A 12,522-nucleotide genomic window follows, 5' to 3' on the forward strand; every position below is an offset into this window, starting at 1 on the left:
AGTTAAGTGCTTGTGAGGGGCAAAGTTCCCTCTGGCCCTGCAGACACAAGGAGGACCAGCAGCATCGGTCTGCTCTGTGTTGTGGATGTTGTGGCAGTCGATTCCTGCACCTCACTGGAGTGGGCCAATATGTCAATGATGGCCAAGCAGAATGGGGTTTTCAGCCTTAGGCAAGCTAGCACAGTAAGAAGCAGAGCTTGTCTTCTAGTGGTGCTTCCAGAGGCAAATCCTCATGCTTGCAGTTTATATGCCCCTGTTTTGGGCTGTTCCTGAGTGTGTCCAACATAAAATGCTAAGTTTCCTGCTCTTCAGTGCCAGCTGAAAAAGTTTTTTTTATTTTTGGGAGTGCTTCAGCTGAAATGGTTTGGTTCTTTTCCAGAATGAGATGCTGAATCAAAATACAGCTTTGAACAAAGAGATCCTGATGGTTTTTTGCTAGGGAGACCTCAAGTTTGACAGAGGAGAGGGTGGGAGGGATGAGAGCCTCTGCCAACTCTGTCTGCCTTTTGCTGTCTTTGGGAAAATTTACCCATTTGTGATCTTCTGGGAGAAACTGCATGAGATCAGCCTGGCTTTGAGGGCTGTGGATACCACCTGCACTGAGCAGGTTCCCCTCGGTGACTGTTCCTCCTGAGACTGCTGGCCACTGCAGATATGGGAATGAGGCGGTTTCATAATTGAGGGTAAATCTGTCTGAAAAGGATGCTCTTGGGATTCCCTTGGGCTGGCCTTGCGTGGGGTCAGTTCTGCACTGGCTGGCTGGACTGAGGAGCTGAGCAAATCTGGAGCAGGGGTGTGGGTTTGTTTTTGGGCCAAATTTATCCTCTGGCTGAGCTCAGTGTGGGCTTGGGGTGCTGTGGCAGGGCAGCAGGGAGGAAGACAGGAGGTCTGGCTGAGTGCGTGTCCTGCTTTCCGTGCCCTGTCTGCTGGGACACAGGGCAAGGACAGTGAACAGTGAAAACACTGGGAAAACTCCCTTGAGGGGGGTATAGAGCTGTAAGAGTCTGGAAGGAGGACAGAGAAGAAATATAAGGAGAGGTAGAAGGAATTAGGAGACTGGGCTGGGGAGTGGCAATGGGTGGGTGTGGGCAGGAGCTATAAGGAAGAAGCAGCTTAAAGAAGCTCAAAGGGTTAAAGAAGGTGGGAAGGGAAGAATATGGACAGATGGATGATAGAGGGGCTGCAGATGACGAGGAAAGGCTGCAGTAGAAGAGTTGTGATCAGCAAAACCCATTTCTTGCTAGAATCTGGGACTAAGTTTTCAATCTCAGAATCTCAGCTCTTTCCTGCCGTCTAGCTGTCAAACTTGTTGAGCAAGTGTGTTGGTCCGTCGCTACTACTGGATCTGCACAGCAGAGCGTAGTCCTTTTCTGTGAAGTATTCCCCTGTTAGTGCTACCCTCTCTCCCTGGCCCTGTGTGTTTGAGACCACCAGCTGTGCCGGCCAACCAGGACCATGGAGGCGGAAGGCTGCTCCAGTTCCAGTGGATGAACTTATTTCCAATTATAGTTTTCTTTATTTAGAAAACTTAAGAAATTGTCTTAAAACCAGAAACCTTTTCATTTGAAAGATATCGCTAATATTTGAAAATCAAACTCTCAAAAGTTAGGAAATGCTGAATTTTTGTGTCTAAAATTTGTCCTTCCTATATGTTCATGATACAGACTTACAGATCAACAAAAACAGAGGCAGAAAGACTTTTTTTTCTTCCAGTCTGCCCAGCTCAGAGTACTTAAGTGGTAGGTGAGGAATCTGGGGCCTCAGTCTGGTCCTATGCAGGTTTTTACCTGCATTGTCTCTGGTCCTGTATTTCACTTGTGAATATGAGGTAAGGCAAGAAAAACAAGTCCTTTCTCTAAAGGCCCCAATGTTGCATCCAAAAGGGCTGATGATAACTTGCACATTAGCCTTACCTTAGTTATAGAGGCACCCTGTGTCCCATGCGGTGGGCACTCAGGGCTGAGTCCGGCAGCACACAAGGCTTCGTCCGTGCTGTAAGGAGGAGTGCAGAGCCTGGATGCTAAGGACACAGACACAGCAGATGGCACAAGGAAGTCTGGCTGATTTTTTTTTCCCCCCAGATTGCTTTCATGCCCCCCATTGTGCTAACACAGTTGTTTGTGGGGTGCGTGGCAAACCAGATTAGGGAGCTGGAAAATGGCTGGAAAATGACTGTGTGGAAGGGAGTGCTGGAAGAAAGGCAGGGTGCCTGGTGGGGGTAGAACCGCCTAAATCTGCGCAAGGGCTGTTCTGAGCATCAAACCACAGGCTGGCTTTCATCTTCTGTCATTTGAGCCTAAACAAATTCCCTCCCCCGTGTGTTCCTTCTCCATTGAGGGACTGGGAAAAAAGATGAAAAGAAGTGCAGGTTTTAGGTGTCTCTCACAAGCTGTTGGAGAAAGTGACTTTCTTCCCGCTCACCCACCTCTGCTTGTTCATTAATTGAGAGGAGTGAGATGGGAGAGCCCGCAGGGAGGAGAATACGTAGTTATTACTGCTGCTCTTACACCTGGTGGAAAGGGCCACATGTTTGCAAGAATCAAATTGGTTGGTGGTGCTGGTGGCCGTTACAGAGCTGGTGAAACCAGTAGGGTCCTTCCCTCTCTCTGCGTATAAAGAGATACTGAGCCAAGGCAAACAACACCCTCTCCATGTGGCACCCGGTGTTTTCAAAGCTGTATTTGTATTGATTTGGGACATCTACTTTTGAAATCATCTCAGAAATGGAGAAATATGTATTGCAGGGTGAAAACGCTGTTGGGGAAAAGATGGGGAAGGGGGATAGATCAGGTCTAGCTGTGTTAGCTGCATGGGAAGCTGTCAGGGACAGCTGTCTTTTCTGAACGTGCCACTCCTCCTGGCCTGCAGCCCTTGGGAAATCCCTCTGGGAAATAATAATAGTCTGCCAGCAGTGGGAGGGGTGCATGGCAGAGCAGTAATGGTCCGTGCCATCCGCGGAAGTGTTTTAGGATGGGCTGTGCAATGAAGCCAAGTGCAACTGCTAGCCTGAAGTGCTTGAGCAGTGAGTATTTCCTAGCTGCATTACCAAGGTGGGGACTGTCTTGAGAAGTGCTGCTTTTTTGGCAGATGTCTTCATGGTAGCAATAAGCTTGGAATACAAGAGGCTGAATTTATTTTTTTTGACAGATGCTTTGCTGTGGCAGCGTCTTGCTCAGCCCATGGTGTGTGGGAATCTGCGTGGGAGAGCGACATGGTAAACAACCTGCTTTTTAAGGCTGTTGCAATTAGAGAACTTATTAGCAAGCTGCCACATGGAAATCTCACGAGTACTGGGGATCGGCTGTGTAATCAGAGCTGAGTATGTGGCCGGACTACTTGGGCTGGGTCTGTGCAACTGTTGGGTGACCAGTCGACCAGGAGAATCCAGGTGTTACAGGGTGGTGATTCAGGTGTTGGTCATCCTCCCAGGTGAGCACAAGGCCAGTGAGCCTCTAGGGCCTGGGGAAAGGCTAAGGCATTGCACGACAGCAGTCGGAGGCCCTGACAGCAGAAAAAGGGGATTGTTTAACTTGTCCTACTTAATTAGCTCTCCCAATTAATTTGTTCCTGACTAGATTCCTGTTGTGCTTTGGGTTACAATTTGCTTTCCCACTGAGAGGTGCAGTGCCCCTGGTGAGGAAGGCTTAAGGTTTTGTTCTAGGGATGGCTGCTGTGTTGAGGAACATGGTTGCCATTTGTGGAAATTCTGTAAAACTTCGGGTCCCTCTGGACACAAGCTGCTTGACACTCTCATTTCAACTGGCTTTCTGTCGATCCTGGTTTCTTTGTGTGTTTTGTCTCATGTTACATAAAGAATATATTCCTGGCCCTCCTTCGTTGAGACAGATGTTAAGCCCATATCTCTGGAAAATTGCACTGCCTAAACATACAGGTGTGAATTTTAAGCAGATTTAGTTGAGTGTAAAACCTTGTGTGGACACTCTTGTTTTAATACCGAAGTGGCCAATTTTAATTCTGAAGCTGGCCACGTAGCCTAAAAGAAGGATGTCCCTAGAGCATCTACTTAAAAATAGCTTTAAACTGCATCTGGTTAAAAATAGGTTTAACTTGGAGCTTGTGCTTCCCTGTGTGGGTAGGGCCTCCTAATAGATACCCACTACGGAGCCACCTACGAGCATGCGAGTTGCTGATGGTTACAACACACATGAGCCCCAGGCATCAGGAGCAGGGGAGGGTTCAGGATCTCCCTGCTGTTTGCTCAGCCTGCCAATTCTGCTTTTCTCAAGAATTTTGCACAAGTACTGGTAGCTTTGACCTATAAATGCTGTTACTCTGTTAGTGCTAGTTCTGCTCTGTAGCCAGCGTAGTTCAAAATCTTCTAAAACTTTCAGTGCAGAGGGCTTCTGGCGCATGAATTAATCATGGAAAAGATCAAAGTTGCTTTGTTAGTTTTATTTTCCTGTTTTTAATGAATAATGTATTTAAATGGTTTCCTTCCCTAATAAATCACATCTCAACATTTTTCTCTTTAGTTTAATAGGTGGGAAGGACTAACAGGAGGTTTTACAATGGAAATTCACTTGCCTAAGCACAAGGAAATAATAATGATTATAATTGGCAAGGGGAGGAGGGAGAGGAATCAGTTCGTTAAGGCTTTAATGAGCAATGCAGTAAGAAGTACGAGGTACTAGTATTATTTGCACATATTAAAGTAAGGAGGAGGATTGTCCCCATCTTATGATAAAATTGAGACTGTAAGCAGATGTGCCGTTCTGCCTGAAGCTGAGGAGGGGAGGCAGTTATTGCTGCCTGTTTCTCACTCTTTGTGTGGGTCAACTTAAATTTTTAATAATAAGGGGTTTCTGTTTTGGGTGGTTTTTGTTGTTGTTGTTGCCTGTCATACACCAGATCAATGTGACAGGAGTGGGTTATGGAGCAGTTGCAGATGGAGTCGTGATGGCAGGTCTGAGATGGTAGGGAGGGGACTCCATCATGAGGAGGGAGTAGTAGGGCTGGGATGTCTTTTTGGATCTCTTCTGCTGCTGGAAGCCCATGTTCAGCTACAGCCGAAGGGAAGCACGTATCTGTTATCTCGCTGGTTATGGCCTGACTTATTTATCATGCTTATCCAAACTGCGTGAGTATCGTGTGTCTCCTGCTGGGTATGGGACAGATACAAGGTGGCTTTCCAGTTACAGTGCCAGTCTGGGGCTCTGAAGGGCTCAGTTCAGTGCTCAGGTTTCTGCTGCCTCCCTCAAGTCCCTCCTCTAATTTTAAATATAATGCTTCTCTCTTGGCATCTCCTCTTTGTGCAAGCTGAGACAGTTCTCTGCCATTATCACCCCAGCCTGGTCTCTCTTGCAAGCAGAAGTATCATGAGGTTACCATCTCCAAATGAATGCAAAAACTTGCGTAGATAGAATGATAAAATGAAGCGCAGGTAAAACCTTTCTTGCTTTTGGCAGAGAAACTAGCAGAGGGTGAAAAATGGGGCTGTCCCCTTTCTTCTCTCACAGTGGTGTGGCTGTTAAGAGAAGGGAGAGGGAAGTGCAGGGAAGTGGCTGTTGCCTTCAAACACGTCCTCCTTGGCAGCCAGCAGCATTTCTGCAGCCTGTGGCCTGGAAAGCACAACTGGGCTGGCATGCAACATGCTTTGTGTGAGAACCTGGTCTCTTATGGCATGGGGTTGCTCATGTTCACTGAAGTCTTTTGTTATCCTCAGTAACCCATTTGCTCAGTTCATTGTTACTCACTACAGAAATGAATGGAAAGGCATTTCCATTCATATTCCTCAGCCTTGCGCAACATGCTGCAGTGCCTTGCTTCATAGCTGTCAACATCCACAAGCAGACATCTAAAAAAGTTTTCCCAGAAATAACTTGTAAAAACAGATGTGGGGAATAATATTTTTAAGCTGCCCTGTACTTGTCTGAAAACCTGTGTGACAACCTTAATTAAAACTCTATGCAAAATAACCTGTATGGTATTCACAACTGGTCGGTAGACTGGAAGTGGCAGCAGAATATCTGTTTTAAGAGTTTCTCAAGCTGCCTTCTTCCTCCTCTCTCATGTTCTCATAGACCTTATGCAAACAGATAAAAAGCAGCTACTCCTCTTCAGCCAGAGCACTAGGCTCTACCCTCTGCTTTGCAGCCCTCTTCCCTCCTGCTCACGTGGATGGCTCCCAGCAGCCACGTACTGGTCACTCCAGCTCTGCAGAGCTGTCCTGCTGTCCCTGGCACTGCTGCATCCAAGGGCAAGAGACTGTGAGTGAAGAAAACTGAACCCCCCAAAAGGTCCTGGACCCCAGTTCCACACTGGTGAGGTGAATGGTGAGGTTAGCAGTGATGGATGGAGCAGAGCTGTAGGTGGTAAGCCTGGGAAACATGGAGACATGTCCTCTCAGCTTTGCTATCTCACGTCCTGGTGCCACCACAGCTTTGGCATCATTGTGTAATTCTAGAAATAAGCCTATGATGGGCTTTTGTAGAGCTGAGCACTGTTATGCTCACTAATATTGTTGTGTGAACTTCATTGATCCTGTTCTTTCTGCTGCTGCACTGAAACCTCATTGTCCAGCCTCAGTGCTGCTAAACACTGAGAGCTGAGGGTGACAGCTGAGATGAATTTATGTCCTAGACCTGGCAGGAAAACAAGGAAGATGGATCTGCCCTACTTCAGCACTTGGATGAGAAACGGAGACCTTGCCTCAAGTACGAAGTTCTGTGTGATTTGATGCAGGGCTGATTACATGTTTTTGCATTTCCAAGACTGCTGATAATGCTGATTCATACTCATGGGTAGGAAAACTATTTTTTTTTTTGATTCAGAGCATCATTGTTCCTTATTCTTTCAGACAATATTGATGTGTTGGCATCTTAAAAGATGAACTGCCTGTTAACATGGGTTTTCTGTGAAGTCCTAGAAGACAACCTAGTGCTGCCAGCACTAGCTGGCTCTTTTTCTGGTCTTCGTACAAAACTTTATCCAGTTTCAGAGGGGAAAATGGCAACTGGATCAAACATAAGTCTCAGCCTGTGTTTGATGTGCCACATGTTTCCTTTGCAATGAGCCTCTCCTGTGTTTTGAACTACTCTGGTTTCACGCACAGACTGGCAAAAGCAGCAGAAGGACAGAAACTTCAACAGACGTGAAGTGGGAGACAAACCCCATGTGATTAACGTGATCTCTGTGGGTATGGCTGTTTTCCAGCTGGCTGATCCATGCATCTAACTGACTTTTGAGGGGAATTGAAGAAAAAACTTTGCAGTAATTAGGAAAGGCAAAGCTTTCCCTCTTCAGTGCTGATACTAGGGAAGCAGAACAGTCAGCAATGGAAATACCGTTTTGGGTCGTAGTCTTTAAATCCTTTTCCCTTTTCAGAGTCAGGCTGGCAGCCTCTTTTTCAATGCTGTGTTGGGTTTATAATGTTTTAATTAGTCAGGCTTCCTGTGGTTTTGACCATCTGCGGGATTACGGTGATAAAACTCTTGGTTAAAAGATACCAAGCCTTTGTAAGGGATTTTTGTCATAACATACATGTTTTCCAGCTTGGAAAATAAACATCTTGGTGCATCTTGGTTTAGCCTCTGTTTATATTCAGTAGATGTGAGGAAGCCCAATGTTGGGTAAATATTGAGAGAACACCTATATACTGATGGCTGGAGCCAGGGGTGTGTGTGTATTCATTCCCCCACATTTACTTGATTTGTTTTATTATACTCTCTTCCTAAAATACCCACCACTACTCACTGTTAGGGTATGGGCTAGATGAGCATTTAGCCTGATCTGAAATCGTTGTTCAGTGCTGCGATGCTTGTGAGAGGCGAGGGGTCTGTCTATCCGCTATCTTGCTTTTTACAGTCTGATAAATTCAGTGGTTGGTCTCTGCTCTGAGCCTGTGTATCACTCAGTACAATGGGATCTTGCTTGCTGTGCTCCCAGGGGAGCATGGGAGAACATGTATACTGTTACTGCTACTAATAAAAAAAGGCTTAATTAAATTTTAATCTGTTAGCATTATTGCCTTAAGGCGTTTTACATTGCTTTTTAAATATCTGTATTTCTTTCAAAGGAAAATTCCATTGATGTGTATGGGAGTATACCCCTAGAAAAGGTCATGTATCAGGATGTACCTGAATGACCTTTGCTGTGCTGGTGTTATAGCAGCAGTTGGTAGCACGATGGTGAGATTGATTTCCAATAGATGAGACCTGACAGGCTTTACCTACTTGAGGCAAACAGTTACACACACATCATCCTGCAGCCATTCTTCTTGTCTTACTGCTGTAGTTACGCCACCACTGTAAAGACCTACCTGAAATTACCCCCCCAGAATAAAAAACAGGGGGAGAGAAAGGGGGGATCTCTGGCTGTGAAGGGCAGGATCAGGTAAGCTCAGGGGGCAGGTGTAATCAGTGTAATGAGGCTGTGGAGTGGGTGACTAGTGTACTAGTGCATGCAGATGTCCTCAGATGACTTGGTGGGTTATTTATTCTCCTCTCCCTCAGCGTGCATAATTTCCACTGCCATAAACACGTGTTAGGCATGAGTGGAGAGGAGGAAAGGGGAAGAGGCTTTTTAGTATTTAATTTTGTAGTTACTTTTGCACATAGCCAGGCACAGTAAATACCCCATAGTTACAGACGTCCAAATTTAACCACGGATGTGGAAACTCCCTTCACTGAACAATTGCTTGCCTGTTTTAATAGCAGTATTTGGACATTTGAACCATTCATGGTGGTTGTTGCTTTACCAGAGATTAGAGGCTTTTAAAAGTCTGGATCTCCTGAAGTGGTCTAGAGCTGCTTTGTTTTGTAAAATGCTCTCCACATGCAGAAGGAAAATATATATTCTGTAGGAAACTGGCCAGAATGCAGGACGTGAGCAGGGAAAATGTCTATGTCGACTTTACATCCTCTGACACTAAAGATGAGAGGTGTGAGGGGCTGCTGCGTTGGCCACCCTGTCCACTAGCAGACTTCAGCACTGCGTTGATGGTTTCTGCACACAACCTCTCACCCAGCAGTGCTGGGAGCAGTTTAGCAGATGTGATGGGTGTGAGCTGAGGAGCTGCTGTCTTGGTGGTTGGGAGGAAGGTGGTTTTGGTAGTGATATGTTCCACCATTTCAAAATCACTTGTGCCTTGTTGAAGGGTTGAACTAGCTTGCTCCATGGTGTGGTGCGTGGGATGGGTGAGCACCCAAGCCCTCTGAAAGAGGGATTTATTCTGTGGGATATGACTGTATATGTAGATCCACCAGATCACGTGGTAGATGGTCTCCTGCAGCTATGCCTGGGCCTGAGGTGTGACTGAAGTGGTGCTGTGCACTCTCTCTCTTCTTTTCACTTAAGACAGCATCAGGAAATGGGAAAAGCAGTGCCCAAAAGAGCTGTTTGCTTGTGAAAAGTAATCCAGGCCTTGCTGAAGTCAGTCTCCTGCTTAGTAACACTTAGATTTGTTATAGTGAAATGTGAGGTGAATGTAAGCATGGGTGAGCATATGGAGAAAGTTAGCAGGGTAGTGCAGCCAAGTAGTGTGGGAAAATGTGAAATTTGAGGAATGTTTTAAATATGAATTGTGCTTTTAGGAAAAAAAAAAAAGGACAAAAAGCTTGTGGCATGTGTTTTAATGAAAAGTGGGTCTGTAAGACAGAAGTCGTTGTGCTGTGTGAGATGTCAGTGGCTGGAGAACAGGAGATGGAGGCCAAGTACAGCTCAGAGGAGAAGGCTCAAGGCTGGCTGTGGATGTGATCCACCAGTGCAGGCAGCATGGAGACTTCCCCTACTGCCTATGAAAAAACGAGTGCCTGTCACTTTTTGGTCTTCCTGAACCATTTCAAAACCACAGTCTTTCTGAAGCCAGGCAAACCACAGGTATACCCAGCAGCATCCCACTCTGTGGCTTTGTGGGCTACCTTCAGGTGTCCCCTACTCCTGGTGCAGACGATGGGTTTGCTCACGGCTGCGTGTGGGCTTCTCGCTGCATGGGAGAGCACCAGGGAGGCAATTACCCTATGCTGATCCTTCAGGGGAAACCATGACAAAACCAGGAGCTGCATGAGCTAAATTGGGAACATACACTCGAACTCTGGTAAATGTGAGTGCATGAACTTAAAGGGCATCAGCATCAGCTGTTGGGCTTCTAATGGAGCAGCTGGTATGAAGCAAGCTGGTAACCGAATTGCTTCTTTAGGTGATTTACTTATGTGCTCATCACCCACTCACAAACCCTGCTCTTCCCTTTCCATGTCTTGGAAGTTCTCCTGTACACCAAGACAGGATACTTTGCCAGTTGAGGTGTTTGGCCCTGATCCAGGAAAACACTTAAGTATGTGCTTAAACCTAGATCAAGATGTTCTCTTGAATTTAAAGGTGGGCAAATTCTATACTATATACTAATACTATAACGAATTCTTTTTTTTAATTCTCTAAATTAGTTATTTAATTTTTAATTCCTGTGAAGTTGCAGGAGGCTTGGGCTCAGTGAAGCAACTGGCTCTTGATCTTTCTTTTGGGGAAGAAGCATGAACTGGTTGACCTCTCGAAGTTCTTCTCAGCCATGTTTCCTTTGGTTGATAATGAGGCTATTGAAACTGTGCGATGATGATTGAATGTTTGGAAGGGATATTAAACCTCCGCACATCAGCTCTCACTTCTGGAGATCAAAATGACATCTCGTGTGTGGGAAAGAGGCAAATTAGCTCCCAGATGCAGGGTTCCTCCATCTTGCTGTCATGTGTTTCTGGTTGTCCACTGACAGAGGCAGGATGCTGAACTAGATGGACCAATGTTCTGATTCAGTCTGGCAACTCTATGGTCCCCTGAGTCCTGTTGACTTCAGTGAGAATTAAACACATGTTTAAGCACTTTCCTAGAAAGTCAGGCTTTTCTGTGCCAGTCTCTCTGCCCAGCTGCTTGAAGCTCTGCAGTGAAGGCAGGTTTCTGTTAAGTGCTTGGATCAGCCCTACCACATCCTTTTCTCTGTTTTCATGGGATAATACTAATTTATAGGGTGCATTTCAATTTTAAAAATAAATGCAAGCTTTCTTAAAGTCAAGCCGTGCTCCATGTTGCAGTCATGCCATCGGGTAAGAGGTTTCCATTAGTGCCTGTGGAGGAGATGCATACACAAATGGCTGGGAGAGCACAGCGGAAAAAAAAATAAACCTTGAGCTTTATGACCAGCTTTGCTTCTAAACCTGTGTGGCAAGAGTACTGAGAAGGATACATTGTGTGGCTTGTGGCACTTTGAAGTGGCTGGGTTCAGTACTGACAGGATGGCTTCCCTTATCTCCACTCCTACAAAGGGCACTGGAAGATACGCCTGTGATGTGGGACTCTTACATTTCAAGCCTTGATCAGGTTGACAGCTTTTTCCCCCTTTTTTTTTTTTCCCCGCAGCAGTTAATCAACAAAGCTAGTTGAAAGTCAGGAAATGCTCTGCCCCCTTTTTATGGGTAAATGAAGTGGGATGGTAACAGCTGTGTTTGGGTACTGCTGCTGATCCACTGCTTCAGGATGATCGGATGGGTGGGGAGTTTACAGACCGCCTGTCCCTTCCTGTGTCATTATATCTGTGCAGAGGGTTTGGCAATAGCTGGCGTTTGTCTTGCATCCAGTCCACGCTCAAAACAAGAGTCCTGAGTACATACATCAGTGCACAGTCACCTCTAGCAAACTCCAGTGTGTGTCCCCAAATGCATTTGTTAGCAGGGCCTTTACTTTGCAAAGCAACTAACTTGAAAACTGCAAATATCATTTCTTTCTTCTGAGCTGAGTGTGCCCCAGATGAGGCTTTGATCTGGGAAGCTCAGCTGAGTCTGACCTGGTCTGTGCAAGAATCCCAGAGACCAGCTGGCTGTGATTTGCAAGTCAGATGGCTGCTGCTATATGGGAATGGCTTTCTTGATCTAGAGCTCAGTTCTGCCTTTTAAGAATGACTTGTGTGAATTGAACTTTGCTAGGAAACTGTTATATGGCTGAACTAAACTCAGTTAAAGAAAAAAAAATTAATCTTGAGACAATTCAGATTTGAATGCCAGCAATTCTAGGGTTCCTGCTTACCAGAACTTTAAAATATTATCTACCCTTTGAAAAATGAGCCCTTTAAAGAAAACCGAGTGGCACATACCAAAACACTGGCAGTCCCTGAAAAATTAGGCTGTACCTTCTTGTCCAATACAAGAAACAAAATTGCTACAGGTGTGATACAAAGTGTAGCATGAGAATACTGAAGGTGGATAAACACTATTCACTGAGCAAGGCAACTGCTGTGGCTCAGCAAGTGGGGTGCTGCTCAGTTGGTTGCATGCATTCATGTTTTCAGGAGTTACTGCCCAAAAAGCTGTGAGTTGTAAAAACTCATTAGCCTTGAGCTTCTGGTCTGTTTACAGCTTGTGAATTAATGGGTTAGTGACATGTCTCAACGTGGGAGAGGAGCGAGAGGAAGATGGGAAGAGGCAGTTATTTCTAGATGAAGAATGTAATTTTGAGCTAAAGGGGCCTTTGCAATTAACTTCTTTGCCTGTCCCAGGTGCCATTCTCTTTCTTGACCATGGT

The 12,522-nt window shown here is 45.7% G+C and overlaps 1 protein-coding gene across 1 annotated transcript in view; it reads left to right on the forward strand.

Annotated features, from left to right (window-relative positions):
* Positions 1–12,522, forward strand: part of PRKCH (protein kinase C eta) — a 119,464-nt gene that overhangs the window by 37,750 nt on the left and 69,192 nt on the right. The gene's annotated exons all lie outside the window — the stretch shown is intronic.

The sequence above is a fragment of the Strix aluco genome, chromosome 4 (assembly GCF_031877795.1).
Source record: "Strix aluco isolate bStrAlu1 chromosome 4, bStrAlu1.hap1, whole genome shotgun sequence".
Classification (NCBI taxonomy): Eukaryota; Metazoa; Chordata; class Aves; order Strigiformes; family Strigidae; genus Strix; species Strix aluco.